Raw genomic sequence first — 26,315 nt, forward strand, 5'->3', positions numbered from 1 at the left:
AACAATACGTATGACAAAGAGAGAGCGAGAAGATTCTGCAACGTAAACGACACGGGATTTATTTAGAAAGAAATTGAAATACGTCACAATATAAATAAGTCTAACTTTTTGTTTACCTTGCATGGGCGCGGCCACAAGTGCATACGCTGTAAGTGCCAACTGCGGGTCAGTTTAGTGTAATTTACTTTATAATATATATATATATATATATATATGTGTGTGTGTGTGTGTGTATGTAAAGATATATATATATATATATATATATATATATATATATATATATATATATATATATATATAGATGTGTGCGTTTGTATCTAAATATTTCAACATTTAACTTTCAATTGCCTCACTTAAAGATCATATTCTTTTTGATATTATGGCTACCATTGTTCCCTATGTCACTTACGTATTACTCTGCTCTCATCTGTTTACCATTATTATTATTATTATTATTATTATTATTATTACAAAGCTTGTTAACGAGCGCTACCCGCGCTGGAACCCGGAGCTGCTGTCTCCCGTACCCTCCCGATTCTCTACCTACCCTGCCCCACCCAGGGCGGACAAACAGGTTTGCAAGGGGAGGGTGGATGTCTCCCCTACCCTCCTGTTCCTCTACCTACCCTGCCCCCAACCGGGGCCGACAAACCAGTTTGCAGGGGGTGGGTGGGTGTGTTATATCTCCCCCACTGTCACCCGGGAGAGGACATACAATAAAGATGGACTTGGATTTTATTATTATTATTATTATTATTATTATTATTATTATTATTATTATTATTAAAAGACATTCATAAGTGATACTGTGTATGCATAAATTTTGAATGGCATTCACGTACCAATGAATGAACGGAAGCAATATACCTTGTTACAAAAAGTTAAAGGAAATGTACCCTCCTCTGACATTCGATTCTATTCACCAGCGAAGGGTGATATATACCACAAGGGGAAACTAGTCGCGATAAGGCGATCACGTCCATGGCAAACGATGCAACAATTACTGCATTCAATTGCTACGTAAATGATCAGTGATATTATCATATCAACAGCAAATACATAAATACGGTTGTCAGGGTATATTTAACCATACATTTTGAAGTGGTTTTCTTTAATATTTAAAAAAATATTCTTTGGAGCTGAGGCCTCATTTTTTTGCATTTTAAGATTACGCAGCAACAGTTGGTGAGCTTTCCTACCTGAAACTTGCTGTTGATTCTTCAAGACTGATGCAAAAATCTAAATTCGAACTTGAACGGATCGTTCCCAGACTAGCTTTCATTACTATCATATAAAAATTGATTAGGAGCAAACTGAAAAATCATAAACTTCACAAGCAAGCTGCAACTGGATAAAGAGACTTGGGAAACAAATACATACATGTGTAAAGATGTTGAATTTTTCCTTCTGGTATGCTTAATTCATCATTTACGGAAAAGGGCCATAATCGTCGATATAATGGTCTTGGTCTTGAAAATTTAGTGCACAGGCAGAATCGCGTACAATTTTTTATCATTTTCGTAACATTTATTCACAACCTCCAATTTTACCTTACATTCCTGCGTCGACTACAGTATTTTATAGCTCTCTTTTTACTCTCAAGACACAATTTAGCGCTCTTTTATTTACCTATACTCTCTGATGAATCTTGTAGCGAGTGCCGTACTCCAAACATTTGCTAAGTTAAAAGTAAATGTACAAAACTATCATATATAACTGACCATACACGATATCATCTTCTACTTATTTTAGCAGCACTTAATCTACATTTTTCCCAAGTTGCAAAAACTTGGCAGTGTGCATAAAGCTTTCAGTACCCACAGAGATCACAGCATTTGAGTCATATCCTTCGTATCCTTGGTCTCATGGAATAGTTCCTCTTCAATCTCCACGTCACCAGTCCCACGGGAAAAGCGTCGTAAAATCTACATTTTTAAAGTGTTGATGTCTCTAACTTAGCAAGAATATCGGTAACGATATCCCACTTGATCAACTTTTGCGAAATTGACTTTTAAGAGAATATCCACTATCGCCTCTAGTATTTCAGACTCAAGAGTTCGAGCGTCGGGCAGCATTCACACTCTACCCTACTGCCCCGATGTCACACTGCTCAGTAATTCTTTTTTTTTCTTCTTTTTTTTTTACTATAAAACTCTGAGGTAATCATCCTGGTATTGTTAGCCTATGGCGACGCTTCAATACGTAATTCTAATAAAGCTGCAATGTCCCTTTCTTCAATATTATCATACTTATCACACTACTGGCTAATTCATTTATATATATATATATATTTACAATAATTCCTCATTAGCACATTGCTTTTTTTATGTTATTTTCGTTTCTAAGTTACTGGTATTCTCTTAAAGAAGCTCTTCCTTCCCGTATTCAAAAATGACATCCTGCGGAATAGGTGATTGCCCAAAGAATTACAAAGCTTTCTGATTATTCAAATTAAATATTCACACATTTTGAATACAAATAATAATGAACATTAGTGTTTGCAGGTGTGCAAATGCATACATACACACATATGCATGTTTTTGTTTTCCTTTTACTTTATATATATATATACATATGCATGTTTTTGTTTTTCTTTTCAAGTAAATTTACTTCAACGTATATTTTGCATATATGCAAACTGGAGATGTATGCATGTGTATTTAATATATTAATTTAGAAATAATTTGTTCTTTTAGTGCGAGCATATATATATATATATATAAAATATATATATATATATAGCCTATATGTAAAACATATATATATATATATATATATATATATATATATATATATATATATATATATATATATATATATATATATATATATATATATATATGCAGTATATATATTTGTATATACAGTATACCTCTCATTCTGTTTATATATGTAATATAAATATATACATATATGAATAGCTTAACATATATATTGCTCCTACTAATTACAAATTAACTATTTGTAAATGGACAATAAATACACACAGATGCATATCATATCCCATTTACTGTAAACGAAGAACAAAAACATTTCTGGTTCTTTTATGTTGAATATAGGAGAAAAAAAAATTGTGTCCAAATCACACAATGCTTTTCCAACAAAACCGCCACAATGAGAAATACATACACATATATATATATATATATATATATATATATATATATATATATATATATATATATATATATAAATATATATATATATATATATATATATACATATATATATTTACATATATATATATATATATATATATATATATATATATATATATATGTATATATATACATATACATATATATATATACAAAACATACATATACAGTATATACACATATATATACATACATCTCCTTATATAAACAGTATAACACATATATTGCTGGTACAAATAACAAATTATCAATTTAAATAACAAATTATCTATTTGTAAATTAACATAATAAATACACGTGCATACATATCCCACTTGAATAGAAGCAAAATACACGCACAAAAAAATCTACTGCAAAAGAAAAACAAAAACATTTATGGTTCTCTTTTTTTATGTTGAATAAAGGAGAAAAATTATGTCCCCGAACCACACAATACCTTTCCAACACAACCGCCACAATGAGAAACACTAAAAAGTTTACAAGGGGAAAGAAACAGATGGACATACGGGAATATGCGACGCTAAAGAGCTCACAATGATGTGAAAGAACTCAAGAAGTGTAGAGGAGGAGAGAGAGAGAGAGAGAGGGAGGGGGCCTGACGGGGAGCAGGGGAGGGGAGGGAGACCTGGGTGATGGGGCGGATTCCATAGTAACATCTTTTGTCGTCTGTTAAAAGCTCTCGAGGAACCTCCCTCTTTCAACACCTCTCTTTTCTTATTTTTTTCTTTCTTTACCATTGTTAATATTTTTTTCCCGTGCTGAAATTACATTTTCCTACATGTATTATTATCGCAGTTTCTTTTGAAGGGGTTATGTGCTCAAATAAAAGGCATACATTTAATGAATGCATATATAAATATATATATATATATATATATATATATATATATATATATATATATATATATATATAATATATATGTATATATATACACACATATATATACATATATATTATATTATATAATATATATAATTTACACATCATCGCCTCTCACGGGCTGCAACGCAAGGGACCGTGTGTAATTTATATGTATTTATGTACGTATAAAAATCCTTTTCAAAGTTAACTTGAATGCATGAGCGTAATAACAACACACGCACACAGACTTAGTCTTCCAATTTTTGAGGGCGAAAAGGGAAGCATCAAAGGGGGTAAATCTGTTATTTTTTTTTTTCATTCATAACTGGATTCAAAACAACAATCTGCTGTAAAATAAATTGCATACCGCTAGGTAGCAATGGATAACTAATCACGTTCCAACATTGAGCATGCCTCACATTTTGTGGTGATTATATATATATATATATATATATATATATATATATATATATATATATATATATATATATATATATATATGTTTGCACATTTGTTTGTCCACTACAGAAACCCGAACCGCTTGACAGTCCCAGACAAGATTTTGCACACGGCCCTATGGTAGCCCAGAAAGGCTTATAACTCAAAATCAAACACCCACCCCGTGACAGACATACAAACACAGACAAAACAAATGAAATTTTCGTTTTCAGTCCACCTTTTCTTCTTGAAAGCTCCAACTTTTCGTCCAGGACTTATGATCAGTTGTAACATCAAAGCCTTGAGAAAATAATTTTAGAAAATTCATTATTTAAAGATATTAGGCGTCAATAATAATGTAAATAATTATTATTAGTTATAAATCATTACTATTAGTTGATTAATAAAGTCAGGGAATGTTATAATGAGGATATAAGGATACGGTTTTGCTACATAAATCATTAAAAGTATTACTGGAACACCTACAGCAGACATTCAGACTGAACTCCTCCAACAAACCCTACAATCATATCCACTCAAATTCTTAACATCAGCGTCAGGATAACTTCGGGAAACTCCTAAAATAGAGGCGCCTATATATGCAATTTCAGTAGTTATTTTCATGATTTTACTTGAAATGGAAAAGTTTAGAACATCACTTCATAAAGGGAATGTCTCCGAAAGGTATGGCTACTGTTCTGATTCATACCCGACTGCAAGCTTGGGTCAACAGAGGCTTAAGCATCTCTCTCAGAAGGTGTTCACATCGTTCTGTTCTGACAAGGGATTTTGAAACAAATGCTCTCATCGGAGAGGAAACCTGTGCCATCACGCCTCACACCACCAGACACATACTATACTATATATGCATGTATGTGTATGTATCTACGTATGCTTGTAAATATATGTATATATGTGTATATATATACACGTGTACATACATATCAAATATGTGACCGTGTGTATACTCGAACGTATATTTTTACATATTCATGCAAAAATGTTATATATATATATATATATATATATATATATATATATATATATATATATATATATATATATATATATATATATACATACATACACACACACACATATAGACATCAATACAAGAGTAGAATTTCTGCACTTACAGATGCCTCTCCAAATGAAATACCATCCCAGTCTGTAAAAGGCTTCTCTTAACCACAAAACTGATAAGCAAACAATGATCTCTTACTGGTATGATGACTGGACTTCCTGCTAAGCCAAAACGGTAAGCCGTCCTCGTTGCTTTCTTCTGTACACTGGCTGTGAAAATTATACGGGAGAAAAGTACACTTGTGAACAGCCCCATACCACAATACAAAGCATTATATAACAAAAACAAAAGGGATCGATTCTTTTCCACTGGCGACAGGCAGGTGTTTCACACGCCTTGCCCCCTGCGAAGACTTCCTTGATAAGCGGGACACCTTTTTCATATAAAGATATTAACCGCATTTATTCATCAGGGTTATATTCTACGCACCACCGGGGGAGGGTGGGGGAGGGGATGAGGCTCTGGTAAGAGAAAATGAAACCCTGCGTTTGTAATAGCACGTGGCTTTTATATTTGTTTCTAATATTCCAAATTTCTCCTACAAAATATACGATGGTTTCCAACCCATACAGCACAATATAGAAAAAGATTCATGTGTACAACTTTAACATCATTACAAGAAGGAATTTAACTTAGACCACAGACCAACATTACTGATCATGCATTACTGTAGTATCCTGGAATCTTGTTCCAATGCATTACTGTAGCATCCTGGAATCTTGTTAAGTCAATTTGCAGCATAGTAGACTGCAATGAAAGAATAAATTGCCTTTTCTGCTTGCCTTTCTCAATGATTTTGTATGGGAAAAACTTGGCTGAAGAAGGTTTAGACCGAATTAACGGTAGAAACCTGAGACTTAGAATATGCAAATGATGCTGTTTTAATCAGCATAACACCAGAAAATTTACAAAGCTTGCTTGGCATAATGCCTTAAATATCCCCCAAAAATGGCTCATTTATATCTAAGAAAAACAAAGGGTATGAGAACAGAGTAGGGACGGAAATTTGAAATACCAGTGGAAGATAAACTGCAGGAAACACATGAGTAACAGAACTTCATCGAGGCTCTTTTGCGTCGCACCAGAAGCAATGATAATGAACACTGTAGGATTCTAAAAGTCTTGCTTACATATACACAAAATAACGTGCATTAATCTCACTGATCAAACATGATCAGAAACTCAGGCGCAGCTTCTTTTACAAACGCATTTTCTATAAGTGTAAGTTGGAGCATAGTAACGCAAACATTATATGAACCACATACTATTTCCACGACCGAGTAAAATACAATAAGTGTAAAGTCCATTCTATACATTTATAAATAATTCAAGCCAGAAACCATGAAAAGGTAGAAAGCTATGCAACAACGGCGAGGATGGATTTATTCGAGCTTTGGTAAAATGTATCTGTATTCTATTATATACCGTGTATTATATATAAGTATGTATGTATGTATATATGTATACATATATATAAATATATATATATATATATATATATATATAACATATATATATATATATATATATATATATATATATATATGTATGAATTCTAAAATACTTATACTGCACCCTTCACTGTGACAGAATAGGTTAGATTCACCTCACCGTACCCTACAGCAGATGGGTTTAAATCCCACTACGGGAGGTTGGGCATCTTTATAAGTATACCATGACAATGACATATTCTTGGATAAACGCTTTGTACAAAAATGTCATAAAATTACCTGCTTCTTGCACCTACACAGAAGGCTCACCAGCAACAAGTCAAAACCCCTAAAAATACTGCTCTAGTCCCTTTTACGTTTCATCTACGCCCGTGCTTCCTGTATATTAAGGGTATATTAAGGGTCTTCCATTCCCTTACCTCTTTCCACATGTTTATCAATCAGTTTCTAAACTTTCCTCTCCTACTTCCGAATTATCCATTGTTATATAGACATACATACACACACGCAGATATAATGTACATATATATACATATATATATATATATATATATATATATATATATATATATCATATATATATATATATATATCAAAAATAAATTTCTGACTCCCCCTATCAGGATCGGGCAGGTCTTTCAATTTGGGACTTGTGTGGCCTGATAGGCAGCCTTCCCTTGCCTTTCAATTGAAGAGGAGCCAGGTTTGATCCTGATAATAATCAAGTACTATATATATATATATATATATATATATAACATATATATATATATATATATATATACATATATAAAATGTATGGAATATAAAATTTAGGCCAAATGCTGGCTGGGACCAAAGGTCATTTCAGGCTGACAGGTAAAGGTTTTAAGGTGAAACAGGAGGAATACCTCGCAGCTGCACTATGAAACAAATGTTACGAGATGGTGGAAAGTAAGATGGAAAAAAAAGAGAATATGAACGGAGGTACTGTAGGAGGGATGAAAGGGGGTTACACCTAGGGGCCGAAGGAACGCTGCAAAGAACCTCAAGTAATGCCTACATCGTGAAACGTGACTTTCACTGACTGTGCTGTTCCCTACGGTGTGTGTGTGTGTGTGTGTGTGTATAATATACATATACATACATACATATATATATATATATATATATATATATATATATATATATATATATATATATATATATATATATATATATAATTTTAACTTGTGAATAAAAATACCTCCACCGGCAGTTTTTCTATACAAAGGTCATGATCAAGATTACAAGGCCATCAAATGGAGAGTTTTGTCGAAAACGGTTTTATTAGCAGAATATGAATACCAATTAGGGTCTGAAAACCGCTGGACTGGGCTGGAACGACCTTGCACACTATAATATGTTACAAGAAATTCCTCGGGAAGAGTTGCATTTACGGACCAATTTCCACACAAACAAAATTTCTAAAATATTTATATACATATATATATGTGTGTGTGTATACACACATATATATACTATATACATACACATATATATATATATATATATATATATATATATATATATATATATATATATATATATATATATATGATGATTATTATCACTTTTGTACGTGATTCATTTATCACACATTACCACAGGTGAAAAATAAGAAACGGGGTGTAGGTCCTGACCGGTTTCGACTTTATTTCCAAGCCATTGACGAAGGACTGATACAGAGTATGAGAAGTCACAAATATATATACTACAAGAACAGTACTGAAGAACATACACAACCGTTAGAGACTACATATCCCCACTCAGGCCGGTGTCGAGGTAAGATGGCGCATTCAAACTCATTTGGCTAAAATCACAATATACTCTCAGGACATTGCTGATAAACAGACCACCGCCACCTCAGATCCACCTGACAGGTGTCACGGAGGCATGAGTTTGAAACTCATTAACATTACTGCCCTCACTGTGTTTACAAATACTGATAATCCCTATTTTCTTACATCTCTACTGCCTACCTTAAAGTTTAAACAATTTACAAATTTCTTTTGATATTAAGAGATCAGAGATTTTCATCTATATTTTAAGGAGGCATTACAGGTATATAGCCTGAATATATTGATGATAAAATAGATAAGATTAAAGGAATGCAGGCAAGAAATTAGAAATATCTGATAGTGTAAACAGAGTGCATTTTGAAGCAGCAAAAGACTATGTATCAAAACCAGAAAAAACCTACAACACAAAAATTTGCTTGCTTGTTTGCCTATAATAATAATATGAAAGATATCCCTCATCTTCTTAAGAATTTTAGTGTTAATGTCTTGTTTAAGAACAATACAACAATGAAAAATATGCCCTCAAGAACTCCCCTGACAATACTAAAGAGGTGTGTATATAAAATTCCGTGTAAGTCTTGTGACAACTTTACCTTAGCCAAACCAGGAAAGCACTGGAAAAAAGAATTGAACAGCATAAGAAATGTGTGAGATATGCAAAGGAACAGTGTTATGTTGCCTTGCATGTTAAGTGAGAACAATCATGCTATCAACTGGGAAGGCAAAAGAGTTGTATATTCTATTAATGCACTGGAAGGAACATCATTTAATCTAGCATTATAAAAGAAAGTTACAACCATAATATGAATATCAGTCGAGGATGCTTATAAACTTGATCCTTTAATATCAAAAGAAATTTGTAAATTATTTAAACTAAGGTAGGCAGTAGAGAGGATGAAAATAGGTTGTCATATTTTAAACACAGTACGAGGGTAGTAATGTTAATGGTTTTCAAACTCCACCTCCGTGACACCTGTCAGGTGTGGATCTGAGGTGGCGTATGGTCTGTTTATCAGCAATGTCCCCTGAGAGTATATTGTGATTTTTAGCCAAATGAGTTTTAAAGGCCACTCCTACCTCGACACCGGCCTGAGTGGGGATATGTAGTCTCTAACGGTTGTGTATGTTCGTCAGTACTGTTCTTGTAGTATATATATTTGTGACTTCTCATACTCTGTATCAGTCCTTCGTCAATGGCTTGAAATAAAGTCGAAACCGGTCAGGACCTACACCCTGTTTCTTATTTTTCACCTGTGGTAATGTGATATATATATATATATATATATATATATATATATATATATATATATATATATATATATATATATGCACACACACATACATACACGTGCGCAGAGAGACAATGAAAACGCATGGTCAAGAGACCGACCAGATAGAGCAAGGTAAGACCAAGCTGTGAAAATTCACCGCTGAACCCATACTGAACTATAATAATAGGATTAATGCACTGGATATTTGATCTTGGCTCTTCCAGAGTTAACTGGATATTTGATCTTGGCTCTTCCAGAGTTAAAGAGTTTTTCCATCATTCCACGCTACCTAATTTACTGTCTTCTGAATCACCGACTTATTGCATCCTTTGGGTATTGTCCCATCCCTTTCCCATTCCCCTTCATTTCTTGTTTTCCCATCGGGGTGGGCCTTTATGAAACAGACTGCCCGTCTCAAAAAAAAAAAATTGTCCTCCTCTACGAATTATTACAATGTGTTCTCTGCTCCTTAATCGGCAGATTCCATATGTTTCTAGTAGTGGGCTGATTGAAAGATTTATTATTTCACCTTCTAATTTAAGAGTTTCGACGTTTGTCTATATTTTCAGACATTGCATAGAAATCAAATGGAGCTAGAGATTTTGACACCATTCTTCACAATCAAAACATATCTTTCAGAAAGCAGAACTTGTTATCATTCTTTGAACCATCCATATCTAAAAAAAAAAATATGATTCTTGAATACACAAAAATGATAATGTCGTTAAAAGAAAAGATCCTAGTCATCAGTTGTATTACGAATTCACTTCTTGCAGCAAATAAGATCTAACAACCCCAGGACACCGTAAGCTAAACACTTCTGGGCAAGGAAACAGGTGAGACAGAACAAAGGACAAGCAAATCCCCCGCAGTGGTTAAAACGGTTTTAAAATAAGTCTTATCGCAGTTACGGCATCAAAAATAAACATTTCGATTGTTTGCGAAACGAGACGAGAGATGGGATTATATCTCTCAAAGATGAAGTTGGTTAAATGAATAAAAGGAGCATACATAGGACAGTAAATTCGTTAGTGAGACAGCACAACACTTGGTTCTTGAAACTAATAAGCTAGGTAGGCCTGATTTGAGAGAGTTACCTATCAAATTATATTTACAACATATATATATATATATATATATATATATATATATATATATATATATATATATATATATATATATATATATATATATGTGTATACATATAGAATGTGTGTACATATATGTGTATATATATACATATATACACACACAGTATATATATGCATACATATATATATTAGTGCAGTGTTGCCCTCCGGTGCATAAAGTAAATTCCACAGTAATACGAAATGTCTGCCCACTGCAAGCTTTGTCAGACATAATGACAGTGATCAACAGCATTCCCCTCACTTCCTGTTTACTTAAAGCAACACAAGACAATAAAATTCACTCGATTCCACAAGCGCAATAAAAAACTAGTATGCCAAGTCTAACATCACCCAAGTTACATTAATCATAACAATTATACGACAATTGCTTCAACGAAATATAACCGAGGCAAGGGGAGAGAGAGAGAGAGAGAGAGAGAGAGAGAGAGAGAGAGAGAGAGAGAGAGAGAGAGAGGGATTAAACTATCAAGAGAGGAAAAAGTCAGACGAATCCCTACAATAAACCCATGGAGAGAGAGAAGTTAGACTATCAGGGAAAAACGTCAGACAGACACCCTACAATAATAAACCCATGGAGAGAGAGAGAGAGAGAGAGAGAGAGAGAGAGAGAGAGAGAGAGAGAGATTAAACTATCAAGAGAGAAACACGTCGAACGAATCCCTACAATAAACCCACGGGTGGAGAGAGAGAGAGAGAGAGAGAGAGAGAGAGAGAGAGAGAGAGAGTTAAACTATCAGAGGAGAAAAACGTCAGGCAGATCCCAATAAACCCATGGAGAGAGAGAGAGAGAGAGAGAGAGAGAGAGAGAGCATTAAACTATCAAGAGAGAAAAAACGTCGAACGAATGCCTACAATAAACCCATGAAGACACAGAGAGAGAGAGAGAGAGAGAGAGAGAGAGATAACCCTCACCTATCAAGAGGCCATCATCTGTGAGTGCGTGTGTGTTTGAACGAGCGTACGTGCGCGTAGCAAGATAATGAGTGACTGATAATCGATACAGAAACTTCTTGTCTACATCCTCCTTAGTCCCGTTCCATGACCTTCAACGAGAAATGAATAATTCAGCTGGGTTTACTCTCCATTCTACATTGCGTTGTTCATGTAACTAAAGTTACTCTTCACATTCTTTTTTTCTTTTCGATGCCGATGATCTTTTTTCGTCCACACTCCCCGAACGCAACCTTTTTTTTTTTTTACCTGAACTATCGCGTTATAAATAACTATTCGTTATTGATTTCACAGACACGCGAATGACCGTCATAATCAAGGCAACAGTTTTGAAATACAGTGCAATCAGCGACAGCTTGTCGAATATTTTTGCAGTGACAGCAATCAAGCATCGGTTATTTTCCCCGATATGTGACGTGTAGCGGATTCATATAAATACGTCATGTTAGCGCTGTGCCCATACGGCCAGGACGCGAAAATAAAACAAGTGAAATAAAATGTTCAAAATCAAATAGCAAATGAATTCATTACACCTCAATTACTAAGTAAAAACCAAAGCATTACGAAGCCCACCGATAACTAACTAAATCATAATACTATCAACATTTAAATGTCTTAAAAAAATTAATTTCTGGATTTTGTCGGTTGCATGCTCTTAAAACGAAATAAAAACACGGCAATAAGAAGAAAATTAAAACTTCGAAGGGGTAAAACGGCAAGAATACTTCGGCCATACGTAATTAAAAGAGCTGATCGATGGTGTTACTTCTCGTAATAAAAGAGCAGAGCGGAAAAAAGATAGAGGCAGAAACATCAGAGACTCGTATTATCCCACGCAAGAAAACCAAATCACAAAGTACCCACCGTATCAGCATCTGCGACAGAAATGTTTTCCTTCTTTTTCCGGCGTCCATCATTTTCCAAGGAGAGTCTCCACGAGTCCCGTACACGTCATTACATATGCAACAATGTTGTGGTTTGTTTCACTTGTTAGTTTTACGGGTAGTTCAAGGCAAGGAAGGTGTCCCGCACACAGCTCCGGAAACTCCCGGCAAAAGTTCTGACTCTAAAATGAACGCAAAATGTCAAATGAGAATAATAAATAGAGAGCAGAGAACGGAACGATTACTTCAACAAACAAAAAGACAGAGAGACAGAGAGAGAGAGAAGAGGGAGAGAGAGAGAAAGGAAGGTGCCTCATAAGCTGCCATGTGTTTATGAAAGTCAACCCAACTTACATACAAAGCATCTTAATATCTCCGGCTCTCTGAGCCTTGTCGGAGCTCACCAAGATGCGACAGCGATCATCTTTCATATTCTTTTGAGGCATTACATTCACATACATACATACATACATACACATATATAATATATAGATCTATATATAAATAAAGACAAAATCCACCAAGGGAAGAGAAACAATGGAATGCTGCAAGGCCTTTCGACTTATAGTCCTTTGCTTTACTTAGTAAAGGACTATAAGTCAAAAACCTGCAAACCTCTATGCTCCTTCGTAATTTTGTCTTTATGTATATAATCATCGCGTTCCATATTTTCGTGATTCAGTTACACACACACACACACACACACACACACGCACACACATATATATATATATATACATATGTATATATATATATTTCTCAAGAACAACACGACTACGGTTCGTCAAATTAATATGCAATCATATTTTTGTAGTATAGATTCAAATTTGTTCAAATTGTGAAGCAAGGTAGCTTAGGTGAGCACTCTGGCTCATCCCGACTTGCTTAAAATAATAACTTACTTTTATTTCCAATTTTTCTTTCCATTTTTCATATATGATTAAATTTCCTCTGAAAAGTTTGTATCAAACATTCATTGGCAAAGCTGCTACGTTTACAAGTGAATTTATTTATTTATTTGTCGTGTAAATTACAACATATCAATTGTCAGAGGCCTCCGGCAGATAGAATAGGAAAAGTAACGAACGTAAAATAATAGCGCTGAACAGCTGATATTCCTTATATTTTATACAGTTGTACATACGTGTGTGCGTGTGTGAGTATATATATGTATACATATATATATAATATATTTATATTATATTTATATGTCTTATAAATAAAAAACCGCATCCAAAAGCTTTCCACTACTCCGCCTCACAATCGACAAACCAAAAAAAAAAATATCCACAACAACAATACTGACATGCATAACAAGAACATACATTCATATATTTAGCCAGTACGAATGCACAAATCAGTGTCATTAATTTTATTCTACAGATAAGCACATTCACCAAATAACCCAGACCAACTCCCCAAAAACGACTCCAGCACCCCCTTCCCCTAAACTTGGTCGCATTTCCATTTCCAACCACATCGCCCCTCATCTCTTTCCCTTCACCCCCCCCCCCAACGACAGCAAGTACTGTCGAGCTGCCTTCCTCACATCACGGCGGTGAGACGCGCATACAACGCATACCTCTTGTGGCACCAGTCACACACACACACATACACATCTGCTTACCATAACTAAGAAGTTCCTAACCCCAGCGCATAGGGTAAACTATGCCCCAAACTACTTCCCCAGATCCCGAATAGCCTTCTCGGGAGGAGGAATGACACACTCCCGACTGCCTCCTCCTCCTCCTCCTCCTCCTCCTCCTCCTCCGTGTTGTTGGTGATGTTTTCGCTTACAGGAACATGCGATTAGTTTTGTCTGTCGCACACACAGACCCAAAGAAAAAATAACAGAACGTTAAACTTCCAACTCTGTTTACTTTTTACCCCCATGACATAAACCATACAGTAGGCTACACAAGATTTATGAATATTAAACATAGCCGTACAAATAGTATAATAAAAACTTCTGATTACACAACGAATGGTAAAAACTAATATCAGCTACCACATTGTAATTATGTATATATATATATATATATATATATATATATATATATATATATATATATATATAATGTATGTATAATAATATATATACATATATATATATATACAAAATATATATATATATACATATATATATATATATATATATATATATATATATATTTATGTGTGTGTGTGTGATCTGGGCGATGTAATGTTATCAATCTAATATTTCTATCAAATGGTACAAATCATATTTAGATAATTTTGATTCAAGGGCAAAAGAAAGCACAAAAGTGGTAAACAAATAATTCTAAAATAAAAACAAGACTTTAATAGTATCAGTCAAAACACCAAAACTAGGAAAACTCTCTCTCTCTCTCTCTCTCTCTCTCTCTCTCTCTCCTCTCTCTCTCTCTCTCTCTCTCTCTCTCTCTCTCTCTCTCTCTCAGAAGACTTTTAAAGGTTTTGGTGACATTTACATAAAGCGTTAAAATTTGCTATCAAAAGACTTTCCATAACAGAACTGCATTGCAATCCTATCCATAAGGAATGCACTAACTTCTACAAATGATGCAAACTCTGCTATACCGCTATTACCATTAAAAATAAAATACTTCCCCATTAAGCCCGATCCTTGCAAATTCGTAGAGGTCTCTTTTCCCGATTTGGTATGTCAACACAATTTCCCTAAGAATATATAAAATCTATTAAAATCTTGATACAATCTGCCTTCTCGCATTGGCCAAAATAGATAAAAATACATCTGTGGCAACTACATTATTCATATTTCTGCAAAAGGCCTCCCATGAGCTTTTGATCTTTCAACCCGAATTATTTGAAAAACGAAAAAAATTCTTCCAGTTAAGGAAAGAAGTAAAATCCAAAATCCGAGACCACAAGTGAGGTAACCTTTTTCAACCCTCGAAATCCTTTTATATAATTACAATTATCTCCATCTATGTCACTCTCCCCTTCCTTCACCCCATCGACGCTCCATCTTTTACCGTTGCGGCAATTCTTCAAATATACTCCTCCATCCTACTTTTTTTTTCCTTTTATTCCTCAATTCAGTTTTTTTTCGGTGCAGTAATCTTTTATTCGACCATTTCTCTCCCACTCCCTCGTTTGTTTTTTATCATTTTTACCCTCCGTGTGCCGTTTCCTTTAATTATTTCTGAGGTGAGAGTAAGATTAAGCTATAAATAGAGCGTATTTATTACCCACCAAATCCCTCTCTCTCTCTCTCTCTCTCTCTCTCTCTCTCTCTCTCTCTCACCCTTCCGCAGTATATTCTCTCTGGTCACCCTTTAGGGTAATGTCATTAATACATAAATCATAGATACGGGTGGCAATGTGTGCCGTGACTCCGCTGCTACGGTGCTTTTAGTCGAAGTGTCTTGGTCTACTGCGCTATTTATTAACAAAAAATCTAATATAGATTTCATGCCCTTTTTGATACCGACAGACACTGGATTTATTTGTGAGCGGTAGGTCAGACGCAGAGCACAAACCTTACAAACCAGAGTCACTCATCCATGCGCGCACATATACGCGCACACACACATGCATGTATACGTGTGTATATACACACATACACATGCATGTATACATGTGTATATGTGTGTGTGTGTATGAAAAGAACGACACTGGCGTTAAATCGCAGGAAAAAAAGACCAAAAGAATATAATTTAATGGGGTTCTTAGTTGAGGAAAACCGGCCTTTTCAAAATAAGTAGGTTAAACGATTCAGGAATTACAGAGAAGAGACTGAAACGACACAATCTTGAGTGGACGTTTTCCATGTGGCACCCAGGAGAATTCTGCATACTTCAAAAATAAGACCAAAATATCAGAATTGAACTTTGAATTTTTTTTTCCTATTTACATAAATCAGCAATTCTTTCCACCCATTCCTTGCTGAGATATCAAGGCTAACTCTGTTCTCTTTCAGTCTCATTGTTTATTAGTAACATTTTAATATAAAAAGTAATATTGACAGATAGATGGACGGTGAAAAAATATTCACCGAGAAGTGTTGCAACGTTTCACACACACAAACACAAAGAGAGAGAGAGAGAGAGAGAGAGAGAGAGAGAGAGAGAGAGTTTACATTAACGCTCTAGTTAGATCGTCATCCTCTGTCTGCTGAAAGATCGCCCCAGCCTCTGTTTGCTCTGTAGATATTATCTCAGGCATTGCTCTGGATAGCTTCTAAACTGCATGAGGTCTCCGCTCTCTTGATCTTTCTGCGTCAGGTTTCTCCATCCGAAAGATAATGGGTCAGCCGATTTCAGCATTTCCTTTCCAGCAGTTTTTCAAGAATCTTTTCAACCAGCTCCTTTTATAATGTGGGAATTCCATTACTTAATAAGAAAGGTCCATTGATTCACTTTCCATGGTAAAGGCTATACGTGTGATCATACTAAATAATGTAGGAAGATCGTAAACATAATATAATCTTGTTCAGCAGTAGAAAGCAAATGAACTACTTACAGCGGATATAAAAAGGATATTGGTTCAAGTAATAGTTGCAGCACTGAATGAGAATATTTGATTAAATAATGTAGTAAGATCGTAAATATAACATTAACTTGTTCACCGGTAGAAAGCACATTAACAACCTACTGTGCAGTACATATGAAGAGGACATTAGACCAGGTAACAGCTGCGGCAATGAATGCGACCAGGAATTTACGTAAGGTATACGTGACACTAAACTCCACCTGCCAAATCACTAATGATGTAGAAATCATTAAAACTTCAAAACCAGACTCAAGCTGAAACTCCAATTTCTTTGGAGCTTTCGACGATATTAGACTAATATAAATGAACTATCCTGACGTCATCACCTCTAAAGTGTTAGTTTCTTCTTAATGAGTTGCCAAATTTTGGAAAGAACTATTGTGGAGATCTGTCCATACTATAATTATAACTGACACTAAATACGTCTAACAGTTTAGTTTCGTGGGACTATTATCGATCATCTTACTTCTTCGTTTTTTTTTTTTTTGTCCAAAGTGTAAAACAAAACGAAAATACGATTATCATCAAAGTTGCAGCTGTTAAATATCCTGCCTCATTTGTTTTCCGAAGTCCTTGTTTAGCTATCAACCTCCTTGCGCTGAGCCATCTATTGCTATCATCATTAGTGACGTTATCTTCTCGGGATGTCAATCCATCCTTTGCGAGGGATGTTCTAATGGTGTGGATGAATTATTACGGGATTATTTGAATCTGCCGTAACTACCGCAAAAACACTGATCTTCCAGTAATTTCATGATTCTCTAATTATTTTCATTTATTTAATATATGTTAATTTCACGATACTCTAATGATTTTCAATTATTTAATATATACATATATATATATATATATATATATATATATATATATATATATATATATATATATATATATATATATAGAAAGAGAGAGAGAGAGAGAGAGAGAGAGGAGAGAGATTCTACTGGCCACATTTACCAGAAGTATACTTGAATCTTTAATAGCCACAATAACCTAACTTCTCGACTTTCTCACGCCACTAAGGATGCGCTTTTCATCCAAGCCGGGAATAAAATGTAGAACTTTTCATCTCCCGTTGCAGGATTCGATCCTAAGAAAGAGAGGCTCCAAGGGCGACGTGCAACACACGTCGCTACAAAGGAATCATCTGAAAAGACTGCATCAGAGTGTCATCCCTGGAACATTTCGAAAGTGGGATCGAGTCCTGTCGCGGGATGTGAAAGTTTCTTCACTTATTCCCCCACATGCCGAGCGAGAAGGAGACATAGAGAGTTAAGAGAAACATCAATGTTTCATCATAAAATTCTAGATAACTCATCATCTTGAAACATTTCTGACGCTTCAAAAACTTATTGATTTCGGGAAGTAAATAATAAGAATAAAAGATGTCCACAGAAGAAGGGTGGCTGGAAAGGGGAATGGACTCTTCCTCCTCTTCCTTTCAACTTCATGGAAAGTGTAGACAGAAGACAAGAGAATAATATATGTCGGGACCTCTTAGGTAGTTAAGAAATTCTTTTCCAATTTCAAATATTCTTCACTCGCCGCTTCAAATGCCATCATCAGTTATGCATTCACCTCATTCTCAGGTATGATCGCAGGTATAACTATGAGATGAGCGCCTCACTTTCTTGAACAATGAGTCACTAGGAAAATATAATTTAGACAGACGGCGGTGTTGGTTCGTGTAAGTATGTATGTATACGTACGTAAGTATGTACTGTATGTATGAATGTATGTATGTATGCATGTATTATGTGTGTATAGTGTAAGAATAAACTATTTATTCATCATACACACACACACACACACACACACACACATATATATATATATATATATATATATATATATATATATATATATATATATATATATATATATGTGTGTGTGTGTGTGTGTGTGTAATAATATAAATCAACAATACTCCTCCCTCCCTTTGGAGGCGTTACCTCCAATGTTTTCAGGAACTATTGATGGGATGAAGCTGCTAGCACCAAGCCCTGACCGATGCCATGACGTTCAGAGTAGGTGTGTGTGCGTGTGTGTGGAAGGGCCGTGGCTTATGGACCAATACCTTCTAGATTTCACTGGTGGTTACCCACGCAAACACTGACCAGAACCAATTTTGCTGAAAATCGCTGATCGAATGATCGGCACTATGCTGCCAGGGTAGAAAATTTCCCGAAAGAGCTAAGATTTGGTAAAGAGGGTTTATCCTATACTGAGTAAATAAAGAATGAATGAACACATCATAGATCGTCACTTAAATTTTTCTAATGCTACAATATATATATATATATATATATATATATATATATATATATATATATATATATATATATATATACACACATATATAATAATAATATATATATATATATATTTATATATAATTATATATATATGCATATATATATCTGTAACTCCATAGGGTGATAACTTTCTGTATTTACGCTTTGGTTCTGAGATGGCGTTGATAATCCCCTGTTCCTGATCCCCATGATGGTTTTAAGGCCTTACATACAGCCGGTATTCATTATCCCTTTACGGTTACCCATCCATAAACTCACATGGTCTTTATTTACTTAAATATAGTTATCAGAAGGCAAGTGATATATATATATATATATATATATATATATATATATATATATATATATATATATAACTCTATATATATATCTACTGTATATATATATATACATTAACTAATTAACTTACAGTTACGTACACTTACACCCTTCACATGTGTAAGTGCATAAGAATTTATTACCGCTCAAACTGAACCTCTACACTGACTGTTAGGCATGAAGACGAATTACACCAAAATATAACATAAAAAAACTAGGAATGCAAGAGATGAGAGGAGGAGAGAGAGAGAGAGCGGGAATCACGTCAACCTCCTGCAATCATTGTCTTGTGCATCCCGGAATCCGTCACCCGAAGGGACAATGGGAGGGTGATCGCAACAGCTAAAGAAAAAAAAAAGAGAACAGGAATGAAAATTGGCTAAACAAGTGAGAAAGCAGGAAAAGGGACGAAATGCGAATTATATCTTCTGGTCCTGTCCTTTCTATCTATCTCTGTCTGTACTGCTGATTAAAGAAATGCACCCTTGACTTTTACGGGTCTCTCTCTCTCTCTCTCTCTCAATAACTACAGAGATACTCCAATACTTCACTGTTACTACATTTTAAACTTGTAAGATGACACTATAAGGACTACCTCCAACTTTCAACTTGATGGCTTAGGAAAATAATAGAAACCACTGATTTCTATTAAGAAAATTCAAAGCATCTCCCGATTTCTCAAAACAAAAGCTGTAGATTGTAGCAACATATTAACTCTTATTATACTCGAGGTCCATGTCAGTAGCAAAGAAACGTCATCCCTGAGAAATAAAAGTGTTTGGTCCAATGGAAAATTACCCTTCGAAATGCGAACACGAAATATCTGCCGTCCAAACACTTGACGACTAGGCTAATGTGATGCTAACAATGTATGTTTGGACGACCAGACGAATGTAATACTAATAACGTATCAAAATTTTGAATAAGAATATTAAAACTGTTCTTCAGGTCTACCTTTGCAAAACTAAACCGCGTTGAGGAAGATCAAGGCTTTAAAGGGTAAAAATGTCATTCACTAAGTTAGATCACAAAAGCAGATGTATAGGAACGAGTACACATTCCACAATTTCGTGCTTATGGAAACTGAAGCCTGAGGATAAGGTCCTGCGTGGATGTATCACAAGGAGGGGATGCCGTTCTCAGCTACTAAGAAATGCCAGGCAAACCTCAAGTACTTACCATGGAAAGCCTTCTTCGTATTTGATTGCAATAAATCGGCGCCATTTTCGCTTCTTCAGTTCTGAAAAGAAAGCGAGGTAGAGGTCAAGTAAAATAGCAGTCAATGACTTCTGTTCTCAATTTTTTTTAAAAGGGGGTTCCTAAAAACTCAGTCTAGGAAATACCCAGGTTAAAAGGTAAAATGCGATGTAACGTTTTCGTAAATTACAAATAAACTTATGGTAATGAAATCTATAAAAGAAAATTTATACATATTTTATGCATAAAGATATATATACATATATATATACATACATATATATATATATATATATATATATATTATATGTATATATAATATATATATTTACATATATACATACATATATATAAATATAAATATATATGGAAGGGGAGGAAACCCTGAGAACCGAGCATGATAAACCAACGGATTATATAACAAAAATTACTACCTATACAGTGTTTATGTTCAAGTCAGGAATCATTACACCAAAATTGCCCTCGGTACAATTAGAATTTCGCTAAATTGGTAGGGTTGGCATCCCCTGCAGAAAAACGCAAATAAATAAATAAAAAAAACGAGGGGAAACTGATTCATTTCCCTCTTTCCCATAAAGTTCTGCCCCCAAGCATCATTCAGAAAACAGAGCATATCATGGCCTGATAACGCCTGTTGAGGAGACGGCCATTATATTTCATTTCGAAGATATTCGCCTGATGGAGAGGCAATGTAATCAAATTACCTCCAAGTTCAATGGAAAATCTCATTCGTCCCCTTTTATACTGTGTTATCAATAATGACAAAGGCTTCCCTCTTGCTTCCTCTCCCTATTTTCGTATATCACCTGTCGGCCAAATAAACCAATAACGCTCTTACTCAAAAATTACCTGCATACATTTACTTGCCATCCGGGCCAGCGACGACACTAAATAGCAGAGGGCAGCGTCACTGCACTCGTGGCTGGAGAACCTCATCTCCCTCGCATCAACATCTCCATAGCGGGGTCCTGGGAAGAGGATGATGGATGCCACTTAGATCTGGCGTCACGTGAAGACTGGGCTGTCGTGGAACAGAGAGAGAGAGAGAGAGAGAGAGAGAGAGAGAGCATCTGTCAAGATTACTGACATTAAATATTCTTCATCTACCGGATGGAAAGCTTCACTCTTCACAGAACAGCCAACAAATAATTACACCAGAATAAGTTTTAACCAATACAATAATAATAATAATAATAATAATAATAATAATAATAATAATAATAATAATAATAATAATTACAGACATGATGATACACGAAGAGAAATATAGACGAAGATTATTTTTTTGTAACAATGTCTTAGCCTTTAATTCTCCTCCAAGGCTTTGAAGCAAACGTACGAATCTTCAACTTCGTGGCCAATGCGATGAAATTAACCTCCGGAAATACCTATAGTACGGACACGGGTGCGTGTCAAGGGGTGGGATGGGTGTGTGTGTTTTGCTGACACTGTGGATTACAGTTGGTAGTGGGCGTTAAGTCGAGGAAGCTAAACGTCTGATTATATTCCTTAATGTCCTTCTTCTGCATCTTCTAATTCCTTTTTCGCAGCTGGTATGCGCAAGGCTAAAGAAGTTTATCATGTGTGTTCAATCGTTTACCTTTGTTTTTCCATCTTCAAATTTATTACACTTCTCTTTGTCCCTTCTCTTTTTTATTATGTAGGAATTCGATCTTATGGCGCTGTTTCATCCAATTATTGTCTTTTAGACTTTACCTACATAAATGACCTTACATTATAACTTTAAAATTAAAATAATTAGCCTGCCTTATTCAATTACCGTTTTACTAAGAATTACCCCATTTTTCCTATCTAGATTTCCCGACGACGCAACGGTCTCCAGTAACGCAAAAGAAGAAGAAGAAGAAGAAGAAGAAGAAGAAGAAGAAGAATGAAGCTGATTGCAAGGGTTGTCAGATGTCTGCTCGAGGTTAAGCCACACCATAATTTCCTTTTCATTTCTACGTAAGCTCTAACTTATATTTAAATGCAGATTATTCACTGGTTACTTATTTATACAGTATTCAGTTTTACTCACCTTCTCTGTGATACTTCCATACATGAGTAGTTCATTTATTGTAACACTGACAGTCAACAATGTAGCCTTTTGACTGGTTTGTAATAAAGAATATGCAATATACGATTCAATGTCTACCATAAACAAATAAAAAATGCGCCGAAGTTTCTTCAGCGCAATCGAGTTTTCTGTACAGCCGCTACTGCTTATAATCAAGGCCACCGAGAATGGATCTATCTTTCGGTGGTCTCGGTATAATGCTGTATGAGCCGCGGCCCATGAAACTTTAATCACGGCCCGGTAGTGGCCTATCCTAAATCGTTGCCAGAAGCACGATTATGGCTAACTTTAACCTTAACTAAAATAAAAACTACTGAGGCTAGAGTGGTGCAATTTGGTATGTTTGATGACTGGAGGGTGGATGATCAACATACCGATTTGCAGCCCTCTAGCCTCAGTAGTTTTTAAGATCTGAGGACGGACAGAAAAAAGTGCGGACGGAGAGACAACGTCGGCACAATAGTTTTCTTTTACAGAAAACCAAAACTGACCTTAAAATGACGAATAAATGATGGGAACATCAAGGATGATCATAGGACGTTTTAATACCTGACTTATTTCCGCTTGCAAATAAATAAAGTCCAAAAAAACAGCCATAAATGCAAAATCAAACGTTTCAAACTGTGACTGAAGAGTCCCAGAAAGAATATAAGGTATCCACTTCCTTTCATTTTCTCAGCTATGTCTCTTTCTTGATAAACTTCCCTTAGGGTGATTTAAACGGAATCGTGAGGTTTTTTAATTTATGAAGATTACAGTGTACACTTTACCCAACATCGGCGACGACACAGACATGATTCAAATCCAGGCGCCAAACGCTCATGAACCCTGAAAAAATGCACGAGAAGACTCTCAAAATGCTTACAGTCCAAGCTACCTTCGGGCATAGCACAGAGTATCAGTCAGCAATGGTGTCTGCCATCTTTAACAGGTGACAGATGATGGTCTATGATCCACAGCAAATCAGCCGTTTCCTGTCCGATTTATTTACAAATGAAGGTAGGAAATAACAAAGCCTGAGAAATACAGCGCAGTCTGGAACTTCCGTTTCCGCCATTACCCTCCTTGCTAAATCCCGTGACGCAATAAACGAGCCTGTCTAATCTTGAGATCCAGGAGCCAGGGTAATACGTGCTTCCTGCGCTCGCTAGTTTAATACCAATGACTGTCACTCACGGAGCATCGAAAGCTTGGACTCGCAGAGATAATGATATCAACGAAATTGGATTTTCTTATGAACAAATGTCACAATAGCTGTGCGTTACATAAAAGGTAATAAGAATAATAGAAACCTTTTATCACAGTGAGATTGCACCGCTGGGGACCAGATGTTCCCTTAATGTAAACCGGTCCCATCAACAAAATGGGAAATAAGTGTACGTCCCAGGTGACTGTACGTAAGAGTTCATTAATTTTAAGTCAAAGGGATATATTGTGTCAGAAACAGGATTCCAGTATCTCGACATATTTTAGACTAAGTATTAGTTGTTTGGAATCCCTTGAGGATTCGACTTTCTACATCACACAAGACCACGCGAGGGCAGACATACACACAGACAGACAGGCAGACACACACAGACACACACACAAAACACACACACACACATATATATATAGATATTTATCTATATATAATACACACACACACACACACACATATATATATATATATATATATATATATATATATATATATATATTTATATATATATATATATGTATATATAATTACATATGCATACTAGACCCTCAGAGTTCAATAAATTCCAAGAGCTTTGTATCTGTATTCTAATAAAGTAAAACCAAGGAGAAAAAAAAAAGTAACTGTGAGCGACGCTTGAAAAATTTACTAATTCATGCGGAAGGATTCGTTGACTTCCGCTCGATTCATTCGCATGTTGATTAATCAGAAACCTTACAGAGGAAAGTGTCGCATAATTTAAAAGTTACAGATGGACTACAGTAGGTACAAAATTTTGAAAACGCTATGCGAAGCAGACTTGCTGATTACATATATATACAAGGTATTCGGCACCTTAACGCAAAACTGTTTTTGGGTATCTAGAACCAAGTAGAAAGAGGGTCAGGTATCTTGAATAGGGACCTTTTCATGTATCTTGAGGAAAACACTTTTAAAATATGAAAAAAAGCTAAATTAAGTACCTCAAGAGACAGGTACGTGTGGAAAACGTTCAGGACAAAAATAATCAAATCTATCTTACCCATATGAAACAAAGACGGTAGACGGTGAGACCACCTTAATAGATGAAACCTCTCAGCTTTCGGCGCACTGGAAAAAAAAAAATCGTAGCCACTGCCGCAATAGGACACATGTCACTTTCTTTAACAACTTTAGGGAAAATAATTTTTTAAGGATAGTTAATACGAGACAAGAAAATAATTCGATTTATTCATCACTTTAACATAAGAAAAACGCACTCATTTTAAAAACTGTGTCCTGGTTGAAAATATCTAGGACAAAAACACGAAGAAAACTTTGAGGTTTCATGAAAACTAAATAGATACATCTAAGTTTAAATTTAACCTAATAACTGAAGAACAGCAATACAAAAGAAGAACTAACTGCGCGGTTTAAAATAAAAAAAAAACAATGATGATAATATTGATAATAATACTTGACGTACACTCCCTTCAAGGCTTCATAAACATGCAACGATTTAGGCAGAAAAAACGCCGAGGGAAAAAAATTCTTAAAATGTTCAGCAAGTGGTTTACTTATTTGCTCTCTTCTCGCTTAAGAAGACCGCACCAGGTACACTCATTAATTAACGACTTTTCAAA

At 35.2% G+C, this 26,315-nt stretch overlaps 1 long non-coding RNA gene across 1 annotated transcript in view; it reads right to left on the reverse strand.

Moving 5' to 3' along the window:
• LOC136844198 (uncharacterized) overlaps positions 1-26,315 on the reverse strand; it is a 571,364-nt gene that overhangs the window by 185,998 nt on the left and 359,051 nt on the right. The window contains exon 3 of the long non-coding RNA XR_010854758.1: positions 21,398-21,458. This is a non-coding gene — a long non-coding RNA (uncharacterized lncRNA). The remainder of the gene's footprint in view (positions 1-21,397; positions 21,459-26,315) is intronic.

This window comes from Macrobrachium rosenbergii, chromosome 12 (assembly GCF_040412425.1).
Source record: "Macrobrachium rosenbergii isolate ZJJX-2024 chromosome 12, ASM4041242v1, whole genome shotgun sequence".
Classification (NCBI taxonomy): Eukaryota; Metazoa; Arthropoda; class Malacostraca; order Decapoda; family Palaemonidae; genus Macrobrachium; species Macrobrachium rosenbergii.